Source organism: Pinus tabuliformis, chromosome 4_2, assembly GCF_031772625.1.
Source record: "Pinus tabuliformis cultivar Carrire ecotype Pingquan chromosome 4_2, CPIR1, whole genome shotgun sequence".
Classification (NCBI taxonomy): domain Eukaryota; kingdom Viridiplantae; phylum Streptophyta; class Pinopsida; order Pinales; family Pinaceae; genus Pinus; species Pinus tabuliformis.
Genome location: NC_142304.1, coordinates 729,971,086 through 729,994,769, shown reverse-complemented (window position 1 = coordinate 729,994,769; position 23,684 = coordinate 729,971,086).

The following is a 23,684-nucleotide window of genomic DNA, read 5'->3' as shown; positions in this document are numbered from 1 at the left end:
TACTAAAGACATTTCAAGTTATAAAGGAAAAGGCCCCCAGATAGCAATTGAGGGCCTTAGCACCCGAAGGGCTAAGTAGTTGGTCACAATCCGTAGTTAGGTGATATGAATAAGTAGAAAGGGGATTAAGAAAAGGGGGCATAAAGGGAAATCAGAGCTCGCATGTGTCGTATCATTTCAATGTTAAAGGCCCACACTCGACGGTTTGTTCGTTACATCATAAAACACATCTCCATGTGTATAAAAGCGCCGAAAAGGACTGCGCAGAGCCTTAAAGGACTTATGGGTCAACAATTGGGGTGTTTAATGGAGGGATGGCACATTAAAACTAGGTGTGGGTACATTCATGAGAAAACTATTCTGAAATACACATCCAGAGTCAGTGCAGAAGGCATTTAAGGGAGAATAGATAGTAAACAGGCCAAGCAACATGGGAAGCACACTGTGAGGGAGACAGGGCCTGATCTGAAGCTTTTACTGAAACCGTAGTTGACATCTTCCTCCATCTTCCTCTTGTTTCTTATTATTTTTTGTAGTTTCTAATTTCCAAGAAAGGGAGTAGATACTGATTGTAATATTTGGGCAACAGAGCCTTACACTGGCTAGGATAGCTAATATAGCAGACAGCTGGAGCTCTGGCTAAGATATTTTGTAAACTATAAATTCCAGCTCCTCTCTTCTTATAAAAGGGGGGAAGAAACACTTTAAAAAGGCTCGTAGTTTCCAAAATTTCTCACCCACCAGGTCTGAATTTTGAGATGCCAATTTGGTTCTATTTGTTGTTTCATGGGGGACGTGCTGAATTTATGGACTGGTTATTTGGACCCTTAAGACTAATGAAACTCCCTAATTCCAAGCATGATAGATGTGCAACACGTTCCCCTTAGTAATCTCATTTCGTTTGTGTTTTTCTTTCCCTGAAATAATATTAATGAAGTTGTTGGTTTCATGTTGATTCATGGATTTATCTAGGCTGCTTAATAAGAGAACATTACCTATGCATATCTCAGAATTTTTTGTGTTATTCATTAGCACTCAGTACCTGTAGAAACTACAGATTTACTTGTGTATTTGATTAGCCTGCAATACCTCTAAGGGCTCAGATTTACTTTGGTTGTTAAACAAAGAATGAAACCCATGTATATTTAGCATGAACCCTTAATCAAGACTCCTCTGTTTCTACCATTTCACCTCCTTCCTCTTCCATATTTCTACTGGGACATTATCCCTAAGGATTTTACTTGTTTACTTCTCTATTCATATATTACCCTCCTCCTTCTCCTCCTTTCCACCACCACTCCAACTTCACTTTTAAGTTGTATCATTGTTGTGTGTCGGCCACCAGGAGAACATATTTCTCTTTGAAGATCGCCCCGATATACCGCCTCATTTGGATCCATGTATTGGCTTGAGTCTACCTTAATGAAGGCCTATTGAACCAAGCCCCTCCTATTACCTTTTTACATGACAATTGGAGTGATGCAAACCCCTCACATATAACCTTTCATGAACTCATCTATTTAATATGTCCTGGGAACTGGTGTACAATCAACCCAAAGGTTGTCTCTAGGAGGCTTTCTATCTCCCCTATAGCACTTATGCCACAAGGTGCTAGATTTAGCTACAACATCTTTCTGGAATCATTGTCGGGAACGGATTAGAATATTTTTCCCTAGGTATGATAAAGTTTTACATTTACCCTATTAGGTGAGAAAGGGAAGTGTGGGTTGAAGATCTCTCACCTTGGCAACTCCACTGTCAAACTTATAGTAAACATCCTGTGACTCCACTGTCCCTATCTCTATTTGATCATCCTGGCTTTCAAGCAACCCCATACTCACTCAGATGCTACAACATCCCAAAACACTCCCTACTTTTAAAGATGAAATCAATCACATAGGGAGGTTTTCAAGATGGCCCTTCCCAATCATGTCCCTACATGTCATGTATGGAATTCTTATTTTCCTAGATTCAGTGGGAACACAGAGAGAAGACTTGACCAGCACCTCAAAGACTTTCACGAATGCATGGAGCAACAAGGTATTTTTGTTGAAGATGTACAAATGAAGTTATCCAAGTTGTCTTTAGATGAGGATGCTAGAGTTTGGTTTAAAACGATACATCATGGTAGCATATCTTCTCTGAAATGTTTTCATACAACATTCTATCAATATTTCAAAAGATTTTATCCACCGAATGCTCTATTTGAAGATTGTTGCACACTTTGTAATGATGAAAATATTTTTTAGGTAAATAACCCTACTAAAGATGTATGTGAGATTTCATTCCAAGAAGATATATACTCACATCAAGAAGCATCTCCCTGTGAGAAAGAAAGAGAAGAAGGAAACACAATTGAGTTGCCAATAAAATCTCAGAGGGATTATTCAGTTGAGTTTGATGTTTCTCCTTCTTATGATGAATATAACTCTGATGGAGAGTTAAGCGAGGTAGAGCTACCATACTCCCAGTATGGGAAGCTGATCAAGAAGAAGAGGCCCATCAGGAGGTCAGCAAAGAAGTTCCAGTCCATGATGCATATCTTTCAAATGGAGAGAAGGATCAAGGATCTCCTCCAATCTATGATTCATATGATTCATAGGAGGAGGAAATGGTCATGAAGGTGTAAATGGAGATGTTTAACAATAAGTGGGGAGAGAGCTCCCAACAACAAGTTTTTAAAGAAGAGCGCAAAGTTGAATTGCAACAAAAAGATTTCTACCAAGAATTATCAACAGACCCTTCAATATATGACTCTTACAGTTCTGATAGTGAAGAGTCTATTGTAGAATTCCATGACAGTTGTCCCATTCAAAAATGGGCAGTAAAAGATCAACAACCAATTTTTCATGAAAAGGCTAAAGCTAAGAAGCTGAAAGGTGTTTCTGGTTGATGTGGCCAAGAGGATATTGGTTAGCAAACCACTTATGAATTTAAGGGAGCTGCAAACTTTCCTTACCTATTACATGATCCTGTGGGTGAGTACATGAGCCTATTCTTAAGCCAACAATAGAGGTTGTTTCAACAACATGTATCAGGGTCTTCATTTGCTGATTTTTCGTGGTGCATGCTTATTTGTCTCCTTCTTTTTCATCAGTATGAAGGCATATGGTCCAAACAATGTAAACTTTGAAATGGGAACTGATATTGTTACCCGTTTTGTAGAGATAGCAAAAAATTAACCCGATTTTGAAAAGGGGTGATGCAGAACACACATTTTTTTTAGAGCATAGTTTTTGGCACTTTAAATAACCGATACGATTACCAATTTCATAGAGGTAGTAAAAACGTGACCCGATTTTTAAAAGTGGTTAAACAGAATACACTTCTTTTTGTTGGGAGCATATTTTTGACATTTTAAATTTTCTTATGTATCAAATATAAATATTTTTTTTTAAATATTAGTGATTTTCATGCTTATTTTAAAATGTGTATATGCAATGTGTTGATGCAACATACCTTTTTTTTAAAGGACTTATTTTTCACACTTTAAAATTTATTATCTCGAATTTTTTTTTAAATTGTGATTACTTAACGAATTTTCAAGTTGATTCATTTCTCTTTTTTTAAATATTGATTAGTTAAAAATATATATATATATATATAAATATATATAAAAGAATTTGGAAAATATATATATATATAAAGTTAAGTAACTAAAAATAGAAAAATTAAAAAAACATTAAAAAAACTAGATTAAAAAAACTAGGAAAAAAAAAAAAACTAGATTAAACAAAAATAGAGAATTAACCCAAAAAAAAATTTTAAACTAATAAAACTAATATTAAAAACATTTAAAAAAAACAAAAATAAACTGAAATTACTAAAAACAAAAAACTAAAAAAAAATGAAAATTTTAAAAATATGTCTTTTTAAATTAAAAAAAAAAACAAACAAAGAAACAAACAAAAACAAAACAAAACATTATAAACGTGCATTTTAGATTAATTAATTAAAAAAAAAAAAAGAGAGAGAAAAAAAGAAAAAAAAAGAAATAAAGAAGAAGCAGCTTTTTTTTTATAAAAATTTCATTGTTAATTTAAAAAAAAAAAGAGAGAAAAAAAGAAGAAAAAAAAAAAAAAGAAATAAAGAAGAAGCAGCTTTTTTTTTATAAAAATTTCATTGTTAATTTAAAAACAAATAAATAAAAACATTAAAAAATTTTAATTTTTAATTTTTTAATTTTATTTTTATTTTTTATTTTATTTTTTTAATTTATTATTATTATTATTATTATTATTATTATTTTTCTAACAAAATTTTATGTTTTTTATTTTAAAAAAAAAAAATTATTAAAAAAATTTCAATTTTTTTTTTTTTAATTTTGTTTTTATATCATTTATATATATATATATATATATATATAACGCGCCCGCCCGCCACCCGGTGGGGGCGCGGCAGTGGGTGGAGCGCTGCATGCAGCCCCTCCGCCCACAGCTGCGCCCGCACCGGGCAGTGGGCGGGCACGCCCGTGGGCAGCGGGCAGGCGCGGCCATGGGCGGAGGCGCTGCACGCACCCCCTCTGCCCACGGCCACATCCCCACCAGGTAGTGGGCGAGCGACTGTCCAATTCTAGGAATGGGACAGCCGCCCGCCCGTCGTCCGGTGGGGGCATGGCCGTGGGTGAAGGGGCTCATGTAGCCCCTCCGCCCACCGCCGTGCCCCCACCGGGCGGCGGCGGGCGGGCGGCTATCTGATTCCCGGAGTCGGCCAGCCGCCCGCTCGCCGCCCGGTGGGGGTGCGTTTATTTTTTTTATTTTTTTAGAGCATAAATACAAAATTTTAAAAAAAAAATGAAAATTAAAAAAAAAAAAAATTAAATAAAAAAAAATTGAAATGTTTTTTAATATTTTTTTTAATAAAAAACACAAAATTTTGTTTTAAAAAAAATTAAATTTTTAATGTTTTTATTGGTTTGTTTTTAAACTAACAATGAAAATTTTATTGAAAAAACAACTTTTTTTTTTTTTTTTTTAATGAAAAACACATTTTTGTATACATTTATAATGTTTTTTAATTTTTTTTTTTGGTTTTTAATTTAAAAAGACATGAACTTTAAATTTTTTTTTTTTCTTTTTTTTTTTTAATTAAGTAATTTTAGTTTTTTTTTATTGTTTTTAATATTAATTTTACTAGTTTTTTTTTGGCTAATTCTCTATTTTTGTTTAATTTAGTTTGTTTTTAATTTTTCTTTTTATTTTTTCATAGTATTTTTTAATGTTTTTTTAATTTTTCTATTTTTAGTTACTTAACTTTATATATATATAGTTAATTTTGTGCTTTTTTTTTTTTTTGCCCAAATTTTTTTACGGTTACATATTTATTTTCTGTTTTTTTCCATTTTTTCAAATATGTTTTTTTTACTATTTATTTGTTCATAATTTGTAATTTTTTTTTAGTTTTTTAATTCTTATCTCTTATAGATTAATGTTGTTTTTTTTTTTTTACATTTTTATGATTGATCTTTTTTGTTTTTTATTTTTATTTTATATTTTTTTTTTAGTATATAATTTAATTTATGTTTTGCTATTTTTTTTACTTTTTTTGTTTTGTTTTGTGTTGTTTCATTGTTTTAATTTGATTTTAATTTTATATTTTAATTTTATGTTTTCCTTATTTTTTTGAAATTTTAATGTTTTTCCGGGTCATGATAAATTTTTTACGCCATTATTTCAAAATGTTGAAATTTTACCCTTGAATTTTTTTTGTTATCCCAGCGTCAACACTTTTTGTTTTGAGGGTGTTTTTTGCACAAAATTTACCATTGATAAAACAAAATGTTATTCGAACATCAACACTTTGTTTTGAGGGTGTTTTTTGGACAATTTTTGCACAAAAAAATAGTTTTCACCGCTATTTTTAAAACATGTTGAAAATTTATCCTAGAAAAAAAAAAGGTGTTATTCCAACACCAACACTTTTTGTTTTTAGCACTGTTTTTGATGTTTTTACGAGGTTTTTTAGCCAGAGTTCCCGTTTTGAGTTTATAGTCCCGTTTCAAAGTTTACATTGTTTCCAGTACTCTAATGTTGGCCTTGCTCCATTGGAGGGCTAAACATACTTAACTGAATTAAGCTATGTGCATAAGTAGGAATGTACATAAATAAGCTCACTAGATGAGCATTTACTTTTCAGTTGTTAGAATTTTTATTTCGGCATTTTAGATTTAGGAGGAAAGTCGCATGGAGATTTTGTTGATTACAAAGATTCATTTATTATTGACTCCATGCCCAATGGTTAAGGATACTAGTCTGCAGGTTCTCAACACCTTTCCAGCAAGGCACTGTCCCCAGTAGGAGCCAATGTTTCCATTCACTTCTTTATCAGTTATCAGTTGTTTCAAACTCCAAATAGAAGTGAATTTTGATGCTAATGTCTCAGCCACAAAAGCTATCAGAGCTTAATTAGACCCTCTCCATTGCCTAGTTCTCGAAAAGAGATTTCTAATGGTATATGGAAGTAAAAAAATGGACTCCTAGAGCTAATGTTAAAGCATTTTGAAGGTTACCCTTAGAAAGCTCAGCAAGTAAAGGAAAAAACACCAAATGGTAAAGGAAAATTGCAATCCTACATCCCACAAGTCCCACAATACCACAATCCCGCAGACCCACATCCCGCAATTCTGCACTCCCGCAGTCCTGTAGTCCCACACATCACAATCTCGCATATCAACAACCCCTCAGTCCCACATATAAGCTTATCGGCAATCATTGAGGGGAATTCCCATATCATGTAATCTCGCATTATTGGCATACCGACGAATCAAAGGGCTGCCACTCTAAAAACCTTGCAGGGGTGAGATTGTGCAATGTAGTGTAACATCGCCATGGAGGCTGAAAAGGGTTAACACGGGAAATGTGGAACAAAACCAAGGTAAGGCCGCCCCTTTGTCTCTTCTCCACATGGAATGGGTGCACCAGCATATTGGAAAAGTCCCGGATATCGGTGATCGGCAAGGTTTTCATTCCAAGATCGTGCAGGGGCTGATTCTGCGATAGAGTGTAAAAGTTTCGGGAAAGGCTGAAATTCATTAACAAAGGAAATGGATGCAAAAACAGGGTCAGGCAAGCCTTTTTATCTCTCCTCCAGGGGGCCATGAGGCATCATATGATTGGTTGTCAAAGCTGAGATGGAAGCTGACGTCATCAATGACGTGGTAGTATAGAGGACACATGGTAGTATAAATGTTGACATGGAAAATGACATGGGCCACTTAGTTTCAAGATTTTCAAGGGTCCTATGGAGCCATTTTCGGGTGGCACATTTCACCATTCACAAGGTGACATGTGTCAGCAATGGCGTCACCCCGTAGATCGACGATCGATGATCGTGCGATATAAATTTCTTTCCCTCACCGATACTCCTCCTCGGCCACGAATGCGATTTTTCATAGGTTCTATTTGGTAAAGATTTCGCATCCGGATTTCAGGCGATGCGGTAAAAAGGTGCCACTAAAGGCGTTTCAAGTTATAAGGAAAAGGCCCCCAGACAATAGTGGAGAGCCTTAGCGCCTGAAGGGCTAAGTGCTCGGTCACAATCCATGATCAGGTGATATGAATAAGCAGATTGGGGCTGATGTAAAAGTGGGGCCAAGGGTAAATCAGAGCTCACATGTGTTTTATCATTTCAGTGATAAAGGCTCGCACTCAACTGACTGTTTGTTACATCATAAAATGCATCTCCAGGTGTATCAAAGTGTTGAAAAGGACTACGCAGAACTTTAAAGGGGTCGACAGTTGGGGTGTTTAATGGAGGGATGACACATTCAAACCAGGTGTGGGTGCATTCATGAGAAAACTATTCTGCAATATATTGCCATAAGCATTTAAGGGAGAATAGATAGTAAATAGGCCAAGCAGCATGGGAAGCACACTGTGACAGAGACAGGGCCTGATCTGAATCTTTCATTGGAACGGCAGAGGACCTCTTCCTCCATCCTCCTCCCGTTTCTTATTATTTTATGTAGTTTATTATTTCCAAGAAAGGGAGCAGATCTCGATTGTAATGTTTGGGAAACAAAGCCTTACACTAGCCAAGACAGCTTGTCTAGCAAATAGTTGGAGCTCTGTCTCAGATATTTTGCAAACTGTAAATTCCAGCTCCCCCTCTTCTTCTAAAAGGGAGCAAGAAACACTTTAACAAAGGCTGGCTAGTTTGGGAATTTCTCATCCACTATGTCTAAATTCTAAGATGCCACTTTGGTTCTATTTTCTATTTCATGGGAGACTTAACTATTGTTGTGCTAAATGTATGGATTGGTTATTTTGACCCTTAATACCAATGAAAATCCCTGTTGATTCTCAGCATCATAGATGTGTAGCATGTTCCCCTCAGTAATCTCATTTCATTTTTGTTTTTATTTCCTTGAAATAGTATTAATGAAGTTGTTGGTTTCTTGTTGATTCACGGATCTATCTAGGCTACTTAATAAGAGAACAATAGTTGTGCATATCTCATATTTATTTGTGTTATTCACTAGCACAGTACCTATAGAAACTACAGATTTACATGTGTATTTGATTAGCTTGCAATACCTGTGGTAGCTTAGATTTACTTTGTTTGTTAAGCAGAGAATGATACCCCATGTATATTTAGCCTGAACCCTTAATCAAAACTCCTCTAATTCTACCATTTCACCTCCTTCCTCTTCCATATTTCTGCTGGGACATTATCGCTAAGGATCCTGCTTGTTTACAACCCTATGCATATATTCATGTCCTCCTTCTCCTCCTTTCCACCATTATTCCAACTTCAGTTTTAAGTTGTCTCATCATTGTGTGTCGGCCACCAATAGAAGAAATTTCTCTTTGAAGATCACCCCGATATACCCCCTCATTTGGATCCATGTATTGGCTTGAGTCTACCTTAATGAAGGCCTATTGAATGAAGCCCCTCCTATTACCTTTTTACGTGACAATTCGAGTGCTACACACCCCTCACATATAACATTTCACACACTCCTCTGTTTAAGATGTCCTAGGCACTGGTCTACAATCAACCCAGAGGTTGTCTCTAAGAGGCTTTCTATCTCCCCTGCAGCACTTGTGCCACAGGGTGCTAGATTTAGCTACAACATCACTTTGAGGTATGGAAAGTGTCTTAGAAAGTCTAAATCTAGAGGTTGAGGAGAGATTCTTGATGTTTCCATTTGATATTTTCGAAGGGTCTATAGAAATGTTTCTTTTATATTAATTTGTAATGAAATATCTGTATCTGTCATTGTGCCAAGCTATTTCCCTAATGAGCAAGGTGTGTCTCTTTAGGGAGCTCACTCTTTCATTTTTTTACTTTTACTAGTGGTAATTTTGGCCACTTTTATTCTCCCTAGTACACATGATATTTATCATCTTCAATGAAATGGTGATAATTACTAAATAATAGTGATCACATGAAACTTGTATCATATCAGGACGAAGCTTATAATTTCTATCATAGTTATGGCACGATATGACTCCAAGTGTTATGAGCTTAGAGTTATGATGATTGCAATAAATCCATAATATTTGGTTTAAATAGATTGGGGTAAAAGATAATCAGACGGATGTATGAATGATCTATAACAACTAAAACAGAGATTAAGGACTTCTTATATGCACGACATGTAATACATCTAATTTTTCCATTCACAATATAGATGTGGTTTTATCAATGCATAGGATTTTGCATAAATAACCATGATTTTATAACTTCAATGCATTTATTTAATGCATTTAAAATATGGATAAATAGACCTACTTATATAATGTTATGCATTCGTATGATGTATTTGAAACATAGGAAAAAAGGATAATTGTGTTTTATATTATTCTCATATGTTATTACATGGGTAAAAAAAGGAATAGACATAGTTCTTGAGTTTATAAATATGGTTTTGTGTTTTCACACTCATGGTTTTGCAACAAGAGGAGTAATACCAAGGTTTTGTGAATTCATCGCAATGGTTTTGCATTTGTTAAATACAATAATAGCATGTTTTGCAATATTAATTATGGTATTGCATGTGAGAAGTGCAATGATAGTTATGGTTCTTCATTTTATAATGCATTTATAAATAAAAATGTTAGTTGTGGCTATGGATTTTACTTTTTATTCATGCATGTGCAAGAAAGTGTTTTCATGCAAAGGTATAAGAACCATAGAAGTTATTAGTAATTATGACATGAAAATGATAACCAGCATTGATTAAATCTTTGAGATAGAGGGATATCAATTCTCTTGCATTATGTTTAAATCAAAAATCCATAAACTTTTGGGTTTTGAGAATTTGATATTTCAAGTATTCATGACAATAGAGTTTTGTCGACGGTAGTGGTTGCATGGATGAAATCATGACTTACTAGGGATTGAGTGATGATTTTTAAACTAATCCCTTTTGCAACAATTGAATGATGGTTTATGAATAACACTATTGTAGGAGGAGATCATTATATATAACTATTATTACATGCAGAGTGATAAAATGTCGAATGCAGTTTTACAATAGGAAATTGTGTTTACTCAGATATATTGCTAACTTGTGATGAATTAAAAATGATGATGCAAGATGGGAAAGAAGGTCACTGCAGTAAATAGTCATGTCACAAGGATATTGTACTCTAAGAACTATTGGGTAATGTGTTTTAGAAACATGAATACATGTCTAATGTATGGCACTATAGGTAACAATATTTGAATGGAAGTGTATGTTTATTTTGTAAAATATCAACAATGGAAAAGAGATGTACTCCCTTGTTTCCATCGAGAGAGGGAAAAACTCCCTCATGAAACATTTTTAATAAAGAAAAACATTTGTTGGCTTTTCCCTTAGGGGTGTCCAAGGTAATATCAATGTTGATTTATGTGGTTGCCTAATTTATTATCTTAATGATATTGTCACGTTGCATAATGTTGGAAAATATATCATTTCTCATGGTTTTTATAAGCCTTTATTAATTGAACAATGTTAACGATGCAAATTTTTAGTAGAATGCATTATGTTAACAAATTGCATAAACAATTATTCCTTTACACAAATAGATATTACATTTTTGTTGTTACTTCACTTAATTATTGTGACTATATCATTTGATGATCAGTTTAAGAGTATGTGATAACCATTCATGGGATGCTACATGCTAGTAAAAATTGTAAAATATTTTAAACTTGTGTATTTTCTATGAGGTATACTGAGGGATGTTACAAGTGGTATCATAACACAGGTAACAACATTAGAACCTCTTGGGTTACATAAGAATGAGAAGGAGTAGGCGTTTAGTGTTATTGGGTGAGACTTAAGTATGATATTAATGATATTACATTGTAATGTAGACTACAATTAATAAGAAATACATAATAGCGCTAATTAATATTTTGAAGAATAATAGTGCAAATGGCATTGAGTCCTTATGTTGATAAAAGGCAGTTAGAAATTATGTTTCATTTGATTAAATTAGCGATAATCTTGAACACTCATAGTAAATGGTGATAGTGTGGAATAGTTTTGACTACCAGTCCTTGTATCCATATTCTTACGATAAGATTTGATGATGCGTTAAATGTTTGGAATTGTAATGCATTGCTTAAAGCTTTTGTAAACGAATGAATGAACACATTGTTTTGTCAATAATGAAAACAATGTGATAGTAAAACAGTGTAGGAAGGTATGGGATGTCCTTGATGTTGTTGATAGAATGCTAGATTATTTAAAAGGAATTAAAGAACACTCTTGAATGTTAAGAATAAGAAATAAGACAATGAGTCATATGCCAGGTCTTGTTAAGTGCTCATTAACAAATTATAAGGATGCTTAGTATGATCATAATGGATAACAATTGATTGTATCATGTCATGGAATTACTCTGAATGTCACTTAAATTTACAGTATTTTGGTGGAATCATATATTCAGTATATTTCACTATCCTTTAGTGAATTATCATTTCATTGCATCATTCTTGGTAATTGCAATACTAACATATTGTATATGAAATAGATAGAAATTATTGGACTTATCTCAGAAGGTATATTGCAATACGTTTATTGAAGTATGCATACTTGTATTTTTGTTTAATATTATTGCTAAAGTTGCAAATAATTTGATAGTGGTAGTTCATGCTCACATTTAATGGTGGAAATATCTTGCTTCAATTTGTGTTTGTTATTTTGAATTAAAAATTGTCTTCTAAACCGCTATCAATATTTGTTATCAATGCTGAGTTACAAATTAGTATCATTATATGATTGAAGTTATGTATAAGTAATTATAGGATTTTATGCATATTAAAATAGTAAGAAAGAAATATTAATTTCTATGGAAGTAGATACCTATTTAACCATGCATGAGTACAACTATAAATTCTTGAATGATATAAATAAATTAGATCGCGATAACAACAGTTCCTTATAAAAGTTACTAATTTAATAGAATTTCACTGTTTGATAATAGGAATGCATTATTGGAAAAGAAGCATTATGAATTTGTCATTATCATATGTAGTGCTTAGATTCACTTAATATTTTCCTTGAAATTACAAAACATTCATGCCAATTTAACTTATTGAAATATGCATACATTATAAAATAACCTACGACTTAGAGGTAAGACTATGATTCTGTAACATTACTGGAAAATGTATGAATTCCATAGCATTAGTCATGAAGCACATGCATATACATACTTTTCCATAATAAGAACAGATAGGAAAAGGGTTGTGGTTGACAAGCCCCAGTCTGCAACAAGAATGTTCCAACTCCCTAGGATACGAACTTAAATTATCAAATTGGGGCTCATATCAACTTTATAGGTGTCGACACTATATGTGCAACATCCAATGTGTCCTTCCTTAGTTGATCTAATGCAATGAAGTGAATATTATGAAATAAAAGCCTAGACTAATTGCAGAAATGGAATTGTTACTCTATTTGCAAGAAATGGAAATATAGCTTGCTGAAATGTAACTTTTAACCCTAGTTGCAGAAATGTAAGGGCTATACTACTTGCAAAAATTTAAATATTAAGCTACTTGTGGAATGTAAATGTTGCATTGAAAGAAAACATAGTCTATGGGAAATAATAGTTCTTAAAATAGAAACCCTAACTTAAGAATAAAGAAAGAAAACTAATCTAACTTGCATGAAGGAAATAGCATGTAATCAGTGACTGCATTCCAGAAAGGTTAGATCCATTAATGGAATTCATTAGATACTTCATGTGGAAATCAAGAAAATCATTATCATGTTATCCAATTAATACATATGTCCACTAACCCTAATTTTTGAGATGTGTTCTAGGGGTAAAAAGGCAAGCCCTAAGAGACTAGGGGGGATTATTCAAGGATAGAAGAAAAAATGAAGCTTCAAGGAAAAATTTGGTCAACTTTACACGTTGTTACAGGATGTTATGAAATTGCTACAAGATTGCCCTGTTTTGCTACAAGATTGGATCCATGAGCATTCTCAGGGTGGAAAGGGTGATTTGAAGGTAGGATAAAATGATTGAGGGTAGAAGAAGTTTGTATGAGGTCTTTTCCAAGATTATTACCCTTCAGGGGCCCATCTTGCACAAGCTCTAATGCACGTACTGGCCTTCAAGAACCCATAAATATACTCTCAGTGGGCAATGTTTTGGAAGAGTTGTTGAGGTAAAAAGGAAGGCAATAGTGGTAGGGTAAGGAATTTAAAAGAAAATTATCAGCCCTTCAAACCCATATTCAAACCTACAAACAAGAAATATTATAATTTTTTTAATACTTGAAAATATTAAAATACGTAGTCTACCAGCTAGTTCGTCCTCCAAGTTATCTCACCGAATGACAAAGAAAACCAAATGAAAATGAGATGGGATATTTTTTTTTTTATCAATTAGGATATCCTGGGACTCCAACCCAAGTGGAATATCTCAAAAATACCCTTGTTAACATGTGCTAAAAAATAGCATAAAATTACTACTCTAAAAATGAGAAATACAAGAATCTGTGAGCTAGTTAACCTACCAGTTTCTTAACCTGATCAAGTGAAAATGATGTGGGATAAATTTTGTTATTAATTTGATTTATTTCAAGACTCAATACAAGTGGAAAAATATAAAAAAATATTCATTAAAATGTTCTAAAATTCAACATAAAATTACTATTATTTCGCGACAAGAGACTTCCAGAAATTCCATAATTATGAACTAATAAACCAACCCAAGTAGCTCAATAATGGATATGACCTTGAAAACATGTTACAAGATACATCATGCTTGTGACTCTATAAATAGCCTGCAAAACAACATTTAAATCATTTAACCAATATAACCTACAACAAAGGAAACATGAATACTAAATATAGAAATAAGATATCTACGTGAAAAAGAAATTCAAATAAAATAAAGAAATTGTACAACAGGGCTTTGAGGCTACTAGTATGGCCAAGCCCAAGGATACTTAGATTCTTATGAAGGAAACCAAGCTTTAGAAGGAAAAAATGGCACCAAACTTTATTATTGGAGTCGATCTAAGTACATCCCTGCTAGAAATGAAAGTAGAGTTGCTAAATAACAAGTTTTCTCCTCGAGAAGACTAAGAAATACATGCCCCGAGAGGCTAATTCGAATTTATACTTATAAAAATTGATAGGGAAGCATCCTCATTAAAACGAGGAAACTTTCCACTCCAAAATCCCTCTAAAAGTGGATTTGGTTCCCAATAGTAGGAATATTTATTCAATGACAGGGAACACATTCCTAGATTTTCTCAATTACTATATCTCAAAAATTTGTTCGATAAATTCATAATATCTTGTTCATTTATTATCTAATATTGGTCCATATTGTAGCAGAGAGAAAGTCCGTATATTGTCTCATTCGGAATTTACTCAATATTCTCTCTATATTTTGCAAAAATAAATAATATTTGGCACATAATAAGAAAGGATAAATCAAATTCCTAAGGACTTGTTAATACTACAAATTAAATCTATAATGTGCAAGTAATGCGGTCAATTGCATATTATAGGTGTCTAGAAATAATCAAATGGGCCTAATAAAATATACAATTTCTGGTCCTATCATCTTCCCCCTACTGGAATTCTTTCTCACCCCTAAGCAACTCAATACTTTTCCTCCTGACAACCCTCCACTTGCCTCTGTTGGTGTTATGAAACCAGCTCAAGAAAAGATAGAAAAGATAGATCAACGCCTTAGAATTCAGCCTCTTCGAGGGGGCAACCTCCTTTACATTACATAAATGAACAATTCTTGGATGATACAAATGACAAAACCTCCTTTCTATATATAGGAGTCTAAGGAGTCACAATATAATCCAGCCGACCTAACAATAATAATATAAAGCCACAAAAATAACAATAGAGGGATTCTATGGGGCACAAAAATAACAATATGGGGGTAATAGGGGCACAACAATATAAATAAGGGGTATAACTACAATAGTAATGGGGTAATCACTAGTATTATAGGGACCCAACATGCCCCTCTCCTTCAAAAAAGTGTTGTCCTCAACGCTTGAGTAGTTCTGGATACTTCTGCATAAAATTCTCATCCTCCCATGTGGAATCTTCAGCGGATAAGTTCTTCCACTTGATAAGATACTCTGAAATTGATCGATTTCGTAGCTGTCGAGTTCTTGTTTCTGTGACTGCTTCCGGTTCCAATATAATTTTTCCTTCCTCGTCAAGTTCTGGCAATATTGTTTGAATTGGGAGCTTGTCACCTATAACCTTCTTTAAACATGAAACATGGAAAACTGGGTGCAATCGAGAAGCTGCAGGAAGCTCCAATTTGTATGCCATAGTACCAATCTTTTGCAACACCTTGTACGGACCATAATACTTTGGTGATAATTTATTATCCTTCTTAGCTTGCTTTAGGGACATTTGCTTATATGGTTGTAGCCGTAGGAATACCCAATCACCTACATCAAAACTTCTTTCACTGCGATGTTGATCTGCCTGTTGTTTCATTCTATTTTGTGCCAACACGAGGTTATCCTTTAAGAGTTGGAGGACTTGTTGTTGATGTTCGATGTGATGTTCCACTGCCTGAACCTTAGAATTTTCTCTTAAATATGATGTGATGGATGGTGGTTGATACCCATAAAGTGCCATAAATGGGGTCATTTTTGTTGCTGTATGGAAGGAAGTGTTATACCACCATTCAGCCAGAGGCAACCATTTGACCCATTGTGTCTGTTTATCAGATACAAAGCAACGAAGATATCCTTCCAAACATTTGTTTACTATCTCAGTTTGCCCATCAGATTGAGGATGATAAGATGAGCTATGAGCTAACTGAGTACCAAGACAAGAAAATAATTCTGTCCAAAAATTTCCAGTGAAAATGGGATCTCTGTCACTTACAATAATCTTTGGGTTTCCATGTAGCTTTTGAACTGTTTCCATAAATGCAGTAGAAACTGTACTGGCTTTAAATGGATGTGATAATGCACAAAAGTGTGCATACTTGGTAAGTCTGTCAACTACCACCATGATGACACTCTTTCCCTCAGACTTGGGTAAACCTGTGATAAAATCCATTGAAACCTCCTCCCAACGTTGGCTTGGAATGGATAAAGGTTGTAATAGACCCGGTGTCTTAATTGTTTCAACTTTATTTTGTTGGCAAACCAAACATTCCGCCACAAACTTTTGAATATCTGATTTAAGGCCATCCCAAAAAAATTCCTTCTTAACCCTGTGGTAAGTTTTTAAAAATCCTGAGTGCCCTCCTAAGGGAGAAGTGTGCAATTCCATAAGAATCTTTTGTTTTAGCTGGGAATTCTTACAGAGGTATAAGCGATCTTTGTACCATAACGAATCATTTTGCCAGCTAAATGTATCAGAAGTACTGGAATCTTGTTGTAGCTTTCGAATAAGTGCCCACACTTCTTCGTCATTCTTCCATTCCTCCCTTGCTTCGTTTATCCAATCTGGTTGGATAATAGAAATGGCACACAACAATGCTTCCACATCCTCATCCTTTCTTGAGAGTGCATCTGCCACCACATTTTGCTTCCCTTTTTTGTAGATGATTTCAAAGTCATAACCCAACATCTTTGTGACCCACTTTTGTTGCTCTTCAGAGGATAATCTTTGTTCTAAAAAGTATTTAAGGCTATCATGATCCGTTTTTACCTTGAAGTGTCTTCCCATTAGGTAGGGTCGCCATTTCTTAAGTGCATGGAGTATTGCCAACATTTCCTTCTCATAAATAGCTTTGCTTAAAAACTTTCCCTTGATTGGACGACTTTCAAAAGCAATGGGTCTTTCATCTTGCATTAGAACAGCACCAATTCCATTTCCTGAAGCATCACATTCCACAATAAAGGTTTTTGTGAAGTCCGGTGTAGCTAAGACCGGTGCTTGGCACATTGCCTCTTTAAGATGTTCAAAGGCCTTTGTTGCTTCCGGAGTCCATGAAAATGAATCTTTCTTCAATAATGTTGTTAGAGGTGCTGCTATTCTCCCATAATTCTTAACAAACTTGCGATAATACCCTGTCAACCCAAGAAATCCTCGCAGATGCTTTATGGATGTGGGGATTTTCCATTCCTTAATGGCTTTAATTTTGCTAGGGTCTACCTTAACTCCTTCATGAGATACAATATGACCCAAATATTCCACCTCCTGGACTCCAAAGAAACATTTGGATCTTTTTGCATATAATTGTTTCTCCTCCAATAGTTGTAGCACCCTGTCAACATGTTCAACATGATCCTTCCAAGACTTGCTGTAGATTAGTATATCATCAAAAAATACTAACACAAATTTTCTAAGGAATGGTTTGAAAATTGAATTCATCAAACCTTGAAATGTTGAAGGTGCATTGGTAAGGCCAAAAGGCATGACCAAAAATTCATAATGACCCTCATGAGTTCTAAATGTTGTTTTCGGAATGTCTTCAATCTTCATTCTGATTTGATGATATCCCGAACGAAGATCCAACTTGGTGAAGTAAATTGATCCATGCAATTCATCCAGTAATTCATCAATGACAGGAATGGGGAACTTATCTTTAATAGTGAGCTTGTTGAGCTCCCTATAATCTGGACACATGCGCCATGATCCATCCTTCTTGTGCACCAATACTACTGGAGCTGAGAAAGAACTTTGACTCGGTTGAATTATACCAGCCTCTAGCATTTCTGCAACCATACGTTCAATTTCACTTTTTTGGACATAGGGATATCTGTACGGCCTGATGTTTGGAGGAACACTTCCTGGAATCAGATGAATAGCATGATCATGATCACGCATAGGTGGGAGACCTTTGGGAGTCTCAAATACCTTGGAATGATTGTCCAGGACTTTTTGGAGATCTGGAGAAATAGATGATTCCAATGTGGAAACATCTAGCGAACATAATTGTGCAATTACACCTCTTTGCTCCTTTTTTAGAAGCTTTGTCATACCATTAGAGCTGATTATCTTTCCTGGTTTCCCTGCAATACCCCTTAATTCAACTTCCTTTCCTTCCGTAGAAAATTTGATGAAAAGTTCTTGAAAATTAAAAGCTATTGTACCCAAGGATTGTAGCCATTGGACTCCTAGTACAACATCAGCACCTCCCATTGGAATGGAAAGCATTGGGCTAGTCAATACATATTCTCCCATGGATAGCTTGATATTATGGCACTTTCCAGAGCAATTTATTGTTCCTCCATTTGCAATCATCACTTGACACTCTGGTGCTGGATATAGGAAGCAATTCAATTCTTTTGCTACCCTACAATGAATAAAATTGTGGGTGCTTCCTGAATCAATCAACACTATTACCTTTTTCTTCTTGATTTGTCCTTCTATCTTGATGGTTTGAGGAGTGGTAATTCCCGCCAATGCATTACAAGATATGGTCGGATTTATTTGTTCTTCATCTAGGCTTTGTTCCTGGAGTATATCTCTTCTTTTGACCTTTCTTGCTCCTTTTCTTCTTCCTCTTCACAATCTATGTAGAATAATTTCTTCTCAGCACACTTATGACCTTTAGTGTATTTGCTATCACAACTGTAACAAAGCCCTTTTGCTCTTTTTTCTTCCAATTGTTGTGGTGTCAACCTTATAGGTTGTGGAAGACTAGGGCAACAACACTTCCGTCTTTATAGTTGTGAGTGGTATGCTTCCTGGTTGCCATAATTTTGCTTTCCATTTTTCTTGCTAACCTGAATGCCTTCTCTAATGAATCAGGTTCCCAAAGGCGAACATCATGTTGGATATTATCCTTTAAAGACCCTATGAACACATCAATCCTATGCTCCTCTGGAATATCTTTTACCCTTATGTTCAATTTTTGGAACTCCTCAATGTGCTCCATTATTGAACCCTTTTGTTTGAGACTTATCAATTGGCTAAAAAAAGTGTTGCTTTTTGTATCTTCATAATGTGCTATCAATTCTTCCGTAAAAATTGCCCAAGTGATAAATTGTTTACGAGAGCAAAGCCATTGATACCATACAAACTGATTTGGTTCCAAATATACAGTTGCCATACGTACCTTTTGTGCGTTTTGCACATTATTGAGATCGAAGAATTGCTCCATCTGTAATATCCATGTGGCGGGATCCTTGCCATCAAACTTCCTCATATCGATTTTTGGAATATGGTGATTCTTCGATCCAACATTAGCGTCTATGGAATCATGATTAACATTTCTTTTGTTCTCATCATGAGTTTCCTTTACTACCTTTTCACCATTAGTGACCCTTTCTTGTAGCAACTTATTCAATTCTTCCATATCTGTCATCAAATCTATCTTCAAATCTGCCATGTCTCTCTTCAAATCTGTCTTCGAATCATCCATCTTAGCTTCCATGCCCTTTATCTTAGATTCCACGCCACTTATCTTAGCTTCTGTTAGCTTTTGTGAGCGTGACATTTGTTGCACTTGTTCTTGTAATTTTGATATATCATGTAGCATTTCTTCCTCTTCTTCATGAGTCATGCTAGAGCTTTCAGGTTCCTTACTAGGTGTTTGCATTTTCTTTCCTCGGGGCATCAGTTACCGATAATAATGCTTTACTATGCCCTTTGAATTCCGTTAAACCAAGCTTACACAAAAATTTAAAAAAAAACTACACACCTTTTTTCACTTTATAGAAGCCTGATATTGAATCTGATGTATCTCTGTAATTTCGGATCATCCAGTTCTGAAATTGCGACCTGTAGTAGCCTTCTGCGTCCTCTTTCCAATGCCACAAGTCTGAGCCAAATTGGATTCTCCAAGGAAGAGTTATGTGAAATCTCCCACAGTGACTTGCTTTTAGACTGGTTCAGTAGAGCGAACTTGTACGACGTGCCACGAGTCACTGTTTCAACCTTTGAATCTGAAACACACACACAAGAAACTACAGTTCGTCCTCTTTCTGTACCTTTTTACGAAATTTCAATCCGATCCTCAAAGAGAGAGTTATGACGATTTTCCCCAGGTCACCTGTTTTGAATGTAATTCAGGAGTCTGCAAAAAGGCCAACTTCCTCAGATCATATCTCCGAAAATATCGCGCGAAAAGCTCTGAAATTCGGACCCAAGGTTCAGCGTCGATTCTTCTCAAATGGGTTTTTTTGCGACTTCTGAAACGTCACAGAAAAAAAGTTATAGCACAAATGCCACGATGACCTGTTTGGAGCAGCGAAACCCTAGAATCCAAAGCTCTGATACCAAATGTTATGAAACCAGCTCAAGAAAAGATAGAAAAGATAGATCAACGCCTTAGAATTCAGCCTCTTCGAGGGGGCAACCTCCTTTACATTACATAAATGAACAATTCTTGGATGATACAAATGACAAAACCTCCTTTCTATATATAGGAGTCTAAGGAGTCACAATATAATCCAGCCGACCTAACAATAATAATATAAAGCCACAAAAATAACAATAGAGGGATTCTATGGGGCACAAAAATAACAATATGGGGGTAATAGGGGCACAACAATATAAATAAGGGGTATAACTACAATAGTAATGGGGTAATCACTAATATTATAGGGACCCAACAGTTGGTGTGATGTCATTGGCTACCATGTATACTTCTTTTTCTACTCTACTTGTTGCTCCATTTCCCACTCCTCATGCTTTTCTAACTATTGTTCTAAATTCTACTCTAACATCTTCACATCCCTTCTACCATCGCAGTCTTCCAATGGTGCTTCACCTTGAAAAGAGAAGAATTGCATGGCACTCACTATCTCATTTCTTGATCCTTTGTCCCAATCCACTATTGTAGGTAAAATGGTGATCTTTTTTATACCACTTTCATTGAAATATATTTGCAATCCTCCCATTATTGTCAGAAACCCTTGGTTGCTTGGATTATTTAGGTTGAATATAAATTACAATGTAAGTTCATCATCATGCCCCTTTAATTTTGAAGGAACTTGATGCAGGAAAATTTGAATTTTCCTGTTATGTTCACTTCCACAAACCCGCAATATTAAGAATAACAAACAATGATATCTCTTTTAGCAGTCACAAAACTAATAATCCACAATTTTTTGCTAATTCAATGATCCAAAGTTTATTGTATTGTATTTATATCTCAATCACAAAACTTGTTTCCATGCTTTCTTTGAAATTAAATAAATAGATCACACTTCACATAGAATTCTTAAATTCAAAATTACGCACGAACTCTCTTTCATTAAAATAGGTTTGTACTTGCATATGCTCAGAGGCATTCATTCTCTCCGTTCACTCTCTATGGCCCGACTTCACATTCATTTGACCATTAGTTTTCCCCTTAGGCTTACAATATTTATAATAACATATCCAAACAAAATAAATTTCCCTAAATCCATAAGTCAATCTACAAATCACTCACACTTCTCAAGGTAGACACCTTTTTTCCTTATTGACAAAATCTTGCCTATCCATAGCCTTTCTAAATCCTAAAAGCACTCCCAATAGTTTCTAATATTTCTAAACTTTTTCTTATTCGATCAACTTGCTAATTTCTACCAAGACATTTTCTCCTACAACCTCTCATGATTTATTTCCTAAATTGTTGGTAACTGAAAAGGCAGATTTTCTTCTTAAAAATCTTGTTGATATCTATGGTTCTTTAGAAAATAAAGAAATTACAATTATTTACACTAAGGAAATAAAATTTCTTTTCCATGTTGAATCTCCAAAAACCTTGATGACTTGGAAGCTCTAATGCTCTTACATCAGGCTCCCAAGATTGAAAAAAAATTCATGGTCTCCTGACCATGAGTTGTTGTTGCTCACATCCTCCTGGATCCCATAGATAGTTCTACTATTGATCATCAGCTTTGTCATGTTGTTGTATGGCTGTTGTTGCATATTGAATTCCACTATAATTTTGCTTTTTCCTTGCTTGTGGCAAACAATGTAGACAAGATTTACATGGGAGAGGGAAAATCCCGAAAGAAGCTTGCCCTGAACTATTATAATCTTAAAAAGTACAAATATTGTTACAACAGGATATTCACACCTTAATGTTGTGCAATACCCTCCAAAATTTCAAAAAATGTACCCTACCTCCAAGCTAGGCACCCAAGTAAAAATATGCCCAATTCGTGCCCAACCTTAGTGTTGGCACACTGCAGAGAAACCCTAAAATTTGGCTATCCATATTTTCCCAAGTGCTTGATCTTCCCTGCGAAAAGTCGATTTGTACCTGGTATGCCTCTACGTTCTTCCTACAAAAATTCGACCTTCACTACGTGCAGAAACCTAGTATGCGGAAACGCAATACATACGGAATTCAGTCTCCCTGTGGAAGCTCGCCCCTACACTTTAGTTATGCCTTTGCTAATTTTCCTCTTCCTCCCGTGGTTAGCAATTCTTGCTAGGCTCTTGCCTCTGTAATTCAAATCTAATTGTTTTCGGTCAAACTCCTCTTTTGGCTGAGCTCCTTGGTTGCCTTGAACGAATGACTATTGTCCAATATATACACCTTCCACCCATGTGACTTATCGAAGGGTCATGTCTGGTCACTTCCACTTGGGTCAACTTGCATGTCCACACAACCCAACCAACCTATCCATACACACGTTGTGTATGCACACCTGTATGAACACTCATCTACATGCCCATCTGCACACCCATCCACACGTTCGTCTACATTCCCGTCTACAGACATGTCCACACACTCATCTGCGTACCTATCCGGACACCTGCTACACATTGCGCCCATTGTTTTGGGTGAGCGCACACCTTTCCCATTGCATTTTTTTGGTTAAACGCACCCATGTGACTTGCCCCTCGGTTATGTGCATGTGCTCCTCTGACTTGCTTATGTGTGTTCAGTTAAACACACCCGTTTCTTGAGTTTATTTTTTCGACTCTCGACGAGTTGGTGGTTCATCATGGGCGATCATCCAACTCAAGGCCCTGACATCCTCCCCCACTTTAGAAAGGTTGTCACCCTCAACAACACCATCTCAGGAATCTCCATCACGAAGACCAAATGTCACAAAGTGTCAGTAGTTCCAACATCATATGCTCATGCTGCATGAACTCCCTACTCTCCATTGCATGAACCTCCACCAAGGATCATGAATATATATGGGTAAGACTTCTCAATCCAATGTCATCGATCACAACTCGTCCCAATCCTCCATACTACCTCATGATGTAAAAGGATGCTCCCCCTAATTTGGTTGCATGCTGCGGTCACAACTCATATTGTTCCAATCCACCATGTATTGTGATCATGTGAACTACTGTTATAAGACTCCAACTCAACTCTTCCATG